The following is a 6,470-nucleotide window of genomic DNA, read 5'->3' as shown; positions in this document are numbered from 1 at the left end:
GTTTTATCATTAAAATCAGATTTCATTCATCTGTTATGAGGTTTTAGCTGATGCTCTTCCCCTCTGCCTGGTACACTTCCCTGTAGCCTCCTTCACTAAGACCGCTCCTACTCATCTTTTCCATCTCAACTCAAATGTCACTCCCTTAGGAAAGCTTTCCCTGACACTTCCTCTCCAACTAGGTCAGTTCCCTCATGATATGTTCTGATAGTTTCCTGAACTTTCCCTTCATTGCATTTATCAGTCCCTAATTATATATACTCATGCAAGTATCTGACATTTGTCTCTCCCTCTAGGTGTAATCTCTATGAGCCAGAGGCTGGGTCTGTTTTGCTCACTGTATCCCAGTCAGTATCTAGCAGATAGTACATAATAATATTTGTTGGCTGAATTAAATGTCATCAGGGACAGTCAGGAACCAATAGGTTAAGAAAGGGGGAGAGGCCGAGCGCAGTGGCTCACGCCTGTAATCACAGCACTTTGGGAGGCTGAGGCAGGTGGATCACCTGAGGTCAGGAATTGGAGACCAGCCTAGCCAACATGGCACACACACACACACACACACACACACAAAACTAGGCATGGTGGTGCGTGCCTGTAATCCCACCTACTCGGGAGTCTGAGGCAGGAGAATTGCTTGAACCTGGGAGGTGGAGGTTGCAGTGAGCCAAGATCACCCCACTGCACTCCAGCCTGGGTGACAGAGCGAGACTGTGTCTCAAAAAAAAAAAAAAAAGGAGAAATGATAGAAAAAAGAAAGGATGAGAGAAGAGCAACCAAAAGACAGGGGCTGGCTATCTTAGCATAGTCAACTACTCCACATTCAGGAAAAACATTGTGACAATTTTAACAATCCATAAATCAAAGATTCCACCATAACTTTTCTTTCTGAAAGTAGTCTGGAACTGTCTCCAGTTACTCCTCCCTTCCCTTCTTTCATAATATGTAGGCGCGTAAAGCACCTGTCCACTTCTGCTTCACATTTATTTGTTATGTCTTATCTTTTCTTATAAGATTGTACTTTTAGAAGGCTTACTTCTTCCTTACATCCTATTTGCATGGCCAGCACTTACGAGATCATATATGGTCAATAAATGTTAGCTCTTCTTTCCTAAAATTCATATGGAATGTCAAGAGACCCCAAATAACCAAAACAATCTTGGAAAAGGACAAACTTGGAGATCTCACGCTTCCTGATTTCAAAACTTACTGCAAAGCTACAGTAATCAAAATAATGTGGTACTGGCATAAAGATAGACATATTAGCCAAGGGAATAGACAGCCCAGAAATAAACCCTCACATATATTGTCAAATGATTTTCAGCAAGGGCATCAAGACCATTCAATGGGAAAAGAACAGTTTTTTCAACAAATGATTGTGAGTATCTTGCATTGGATATCTGCATACAAGAAAACGAAGTTGGACCCTTACTTTACATCATATACAAAAATTAACTCAAAATGGACCCAAAACCTAAATGTAAGGGCTAAAACTATGAAACTCTTAGAAAAAAAAAAACACAGGGGAAAAGCTTTATGACATAAGCTATGGCAATTATTTCTTCACTATGATGCTGAAGCACAGGCAACAAAAGAAAACGTAAATAAATTGACCTTCATCAAAATGTAAAACTTCTGTGCATCAAAGGACACAACCAATAGAGTAAAACAATAACACACAGAATGGGAAAAAATATTTGCAAATTATATTTCTGATAAGGAGTTACTATCCAGAATATATAACTAAACCACAACCAAAAACCCAACCTGATTGAAAAATGGGCAAAGGATTTGACTAAACATTTCTCTAAAGGAGATACACAAATGGTCAATAAGCACGTGAAAGGATGCTCAACATCACTAATCATTAGAGAGATGCAAATCAAAACCACACTAAGATACCACCTCACACACATTAGAATAGTGACTGTCAAAAAATTCCAGAAAATAGCAAGTGCTGGTGAGGATGTGGAGAGAATTTGCCCTGTTGGTGGAAATGTAAAATGATGAAGCTGCTATAGAAAACAATATACTGGTTCCTCAGAAAATTTAACAGGAATTATCATGTGATCAGTAATTCTACTTCTGGGTATATACACAAAAGAATTGAAAGCAGGGTCTTGCACATATATCTGTACATCCATATTCACAGCAGCATGATTCATGATAGCCAAAAAGTGGAAGCAACTCAAGTGTCCATTGACAGATGAATGCATAAGCAACATGTGGTATATATACATACAATGGAACATGATTTAGTCTTAAAAAGGAAGGCGATTCTGATGCATGCTACAACATGGATGAACCTTGAGAGCATTCGCCAAGTGAAATAAGGCAGTCACAAAACGACAAATACTGTATAATTCCTCATATTCCACTTATATGAGGCATCTCGAGTCGTCAAATTTATAGACAGAAAATGAATGGTAGTTGCCAGGAGCTGAGGATAGGGAGAAATGGGAAGGTGTTTAATGGATACAGTTTCAGTTTTGCAAGATGAAAGGAGTTCTATGGGTAGTGGTGACGTTTGCACGACAATGTGAACATAATACCACTGAACTGTATATTTAAAATGGTTAAGATGATAAATTTTGTTGTGTGTATTTTATCCCAATCTAAAAAAGTATCAGTTCCTTCTCTATTAATTTCTATGATGAAACCTCTCAGAGCCCGGAATGGCCCCTTGCATCTAGCATGCATCAATAAATGCGTAAGCGAAAGGATGACGAGATCCAGAATTGGAAGTTACTTTTGGTGAAACCCTCTACCCAGCCTGAATCCTTCCAGGTTGTAGGACACTCACTACCTCTCAAAGCATGTCATTTCTTCTTCATTAGAAAATTCTTCTTCATGCCACCTTTAAGCTGAAATATGACTTCCCTGTAATATTTCCCCTTCCTCAGTGATCATAGATAGCTCTGCCTTCCGGGCCCAGAAAGAACAGGTCAAATTTCCACCTCATCTGACCACCTTCATGCAATAAAAGACAGAGCTCTGTGCGCTTGGAGAGTTAAAGCCTCACCCCAAATGCATCTTCCCGGCAGAGAGACAGTCCTTTTGCAGTTAAATCACACTAAAAATCCTCAAGAGGAATATCTGCTTCTGGTTCATTCCAGAGATGCACTAAATGGCAAGAACATGGAGGCAACACATGGACCCGATGGAGTCTCCTTGTGGGAGGGGACTCCCATCTTTGAAGAACAAGAACTATTTATCTAGGAATAGAGAAATCTCTGAGTGAGACACCACCTGTCTTGAAGATGATTCTATGGCAGAGGAAGCCTTGTTTTGGGTCTAAGTCCATAGTATATACGTTACAGCAAAGCAGATTTCAACTCAATTATTTAAAAAAGACTCTAGAACTGCAAGTGCATAAAAACTCATAGAATAGTAGTAACTGTAGGAATCATTACTATTAGGCCCCAGCTTGAACTTCATTGCCCCTTTGAATTCAGAAAATAAATACGCACACGTACACATACACACACCCCATATGTCACACCAGGCATCGTGGCGCCATCCATGACTGACACTAAACATTCTAGTATTTCTGTTTTAATGCAGATACACACAGCACAGCTAGTTTCAAAATTAAACCACAATGAAAACTGTCACTACTGACAAGGAACTATGCAAAGTCGGTCTCAGGCCCTTGCTCACTCAGGAGTACCTTGAGACCTGTTTCTTCCTGTTCAGCTGCAGTCACGGTTCTAACCTGGTTCTTCTCACGGCTGGTATCCTCTGACCTTTTATGTCCTGGCAATGACTTCCATGCATTTTGGCAGTGACTGCCTGAATCTCTGATTCAACCCTGATCGCAGCCTCTCGGGCTTTCTCGCTCCTTTCATTCTTTCCGCGGATGGCCACGGCTTTTGCCGCCTGTACCCTTCCTGGAGCAACCCGTGCTTTTGAAAAATGACCATGCCGAAGGGGAACTAACACTCCCAGCCTGGAGCGGGTCTTGTCAATCTGATTTTTAAATGTTGGAGGAGGAGGTTTGAGGACAAAGCTCATGGTGGCATTACCACTATCAGGGACGCTGCAAAGATCAAGTGAAAAGGGGAAAAGGCTCTTCTCAGTGTGAGCACATTCACAGGCTCTGAGGACAGAGAGGTATTTAAAGTGAACTGGAACAAACCTGCAACATCCGGTGCGTTCTGCCTTCAAAAATAGCTGCCAGTTAGAAAGGGTTATTTACATATTGATTTCATGCTAACTTTGTAATGGAATGTGCTGCCTGCCTGCCTGCCTGAGACCTAACAACTGTCATCATAATTTTTTCTAAAAATACAGTCAGAGAAAAACACTCATTGAACCCTCCACTGGAAAGTAGCTGCAAAAGACCCCCTGATCCCAAACCTGCTTGACAGACCACAGCCAAGGGCAGGGACACTCAACAACTGTAAACGAGGAACATTTCACAGCGGCAGCTGGCCCCTCCCTTCTTCCAACCAGCCAATATTTTTTGTCTTTCTAGAAAACCTGTCTTGTTCAAAGGTAAGAGTGCTGGGGAGTGGGGGGATGCCTCCCTGGAGCAGAGCAGTCTTTGTAGAAACTCCAGCTGGCCTCTCTTCAGAAATAATGGATGGAAAAGGGGCCCGAGTGGCCCACCAGCCCCAGCGCTCCACCCTGGGAGCATTTCTGCCACGGTTTCTCCTGGCATCTCTCTACCAAGGATCCCCACTTCTCGCCCCTCCTAATAGCCAGCTTCTAGTGATTCTCACTTGGACTTTTTCCGAACCCATCCCCAACTCACCCCACCCCCACCCCCAGGTTTGTCTCTGTGGATCCTACAGAGCTGAGCCCAGGAAGTTCTGTCGTCGTTCCCCAGTGCAATATTAGCAATTTAAATGCCTCTTTGCCAGGCCTGATGGAGCTGATTCGGTTGTGATCCTGGGCATATGGATGGCATATTTGCTGCGAGCTAGGTGAGACGCGTCCCAGAAGGACCGCTGCCAGCCGCCGCAGCCGCCTTCTCCTGCTCCCGGGCGGCTGGGGCTGGCCGCGGAGCAGCGAAACCGGCCGGATCCAGGGTAACTGCGGCCCACTTTGTTTTCAGCCGGCCCCCGCTGCTGCGGACAAATCTTTCATTCATGAACAGGAGCTTGTTAGGCCAACTCCGGACTCTAAAGCCACTTAATTAAATTGTGGAAAGTTGCTTGGTCCCGGTGGGAAATTTGCACACAAAGACCCGGGGTCCGCGCTCCCCCCACCCAGGAGCGCCGCCACAAAACCGGGCCTGGCCTCCCCCCGGCCCGCGCCCCTGCCCCTCCGCTCCCCGCGCCCTCTCCACCGCCGCTGCCGCAGCGAAAGCGGCGCCCCCTCATTAGAGGGCGTTTGTTAGGGAATGTTTTCCCAGCGATTCACTGACGGGCCTTTCATTCCTCCCTCCGCAATCAAGGGCGGCAAGTGCAGCCTGAGAGCCCTCCACGGCCTGATTGCTGAAAGAATTTCCAAAAGGAAAGAGTGTAAACAGGTACATTGAAAAAGCCTCTTTTCAACAATTATGTAAACATTCCAAACACTATTTGAAAACTTTCACAGTGGAACTGTCAAGTCGGAGCATTCTTGTTTAATTGCGCGGGCACAATGGTGGCTCTGGGGCTACCCCAGCTTCCCCCAGACCCCGCAGAGCTTAGCGGGACGTGGGGGGCCCGCAGATAAAGAAGTCACAGGGAGACAAGTGCGCTTTACTCTCCGGCCCACGGCATCTTTCCGTGTGTGTCCTTGCTCCCTTGGCCTCCAGAAGAACACCCTGGAAACGGGGAGGCGCCTTCTTTCTCCTGACTGGATTTCTCCAGGACCTGGGCCCCTGCTCTGCACAGAGGGTCGCTTGGTAATCAGGATGCAACTAGATGGAAACTTCTGTGTCATTTAAGGTTTTCTCCAAAGCACCAAATGACCATTCTGAGATACCAGGCAAAATTGTTGGCAACGTTTTCCCTCCCCTTTAGAATGTTTCTCGCTGGCCTCTCCGGCCTCTCCTTTTCTGACTCTAGCTTGCTACTGGGCAAAGGTTTCCTCCTTTTCCACGCAGCTCAGAGTCTCCTGATTCACTAACTCAACTACCAATGACCCTGATTACATTACTAGAAGTTGGAAGAGTTTAGGCCACACATGCAAACCGCTTAATCTCGTATTTCATGGAAACACCGAGGTACTCAGATCACTTTTATACATATTTTTCTCTGAATCTGTTTAGCCAGTCTCCAGTCATTAGCGGTCTGGCCAGCCTGTAACCACCAAGGCTTGCAGGTTGCATCTGAATAGGAACCGTGGTTGTGACAAGTGGGATGTGATTTGTTTTCGTTTTTGTTTTTTTAAAACTCTATTTTCTTAAAAGCTGGGGAGGGGGCAGTCTAAATGTTCAACAGGAAGGGACTGGCATATCAACACAATGAAGTCTTACAAATGTGGAATATGAAGGCCATGTAGAGATATGGAAAATATTTATGCAACAACATACAAAA

General features: G+C 44.7%; 1 long non-coding RNA gene across 1 annotated transcript; it reads left to right on the top strand.

The window, feature by feature from the left end:
* The first annotated feature begins 3,868 nt into the window (after positions 1-3,868).
* LOC115931648 (uncharacterized) lies at positions 3,869-5,156 on the top strand. The gene is made up of 3 exons (XR_004068101.2): positions 3,869-4,497; positions 4,866-4,928; positions 5,060-5,156. It is a non-coding gene; the product is annotated as an uncharacterized lncRNA (long non-coding RNA).
* The last annotated feature ends 1,314 nt before the right edge of the window (positions 5,157-6,470 follow it).

The sequence above is a fragment of the Gorilla gorilla genome, chromosome 1 (genome assembly GCF_029281585.2).
Source record: "Gorilla gorilla gorilla isolate KB3781 chromosome 1, NHGRI_mGorGor1-v2.1_pri, whole genome shotgun sequence".
Classification (NCBI taxonomy): Eukaryota; Metazoa; Chordata; class Mammalia; order Primates; family Hominidae; genus Gorilla; species Gorilla gorilla.
This window is presented reverse-complemented; position numbering and strand designations above follow the sequence as displayed.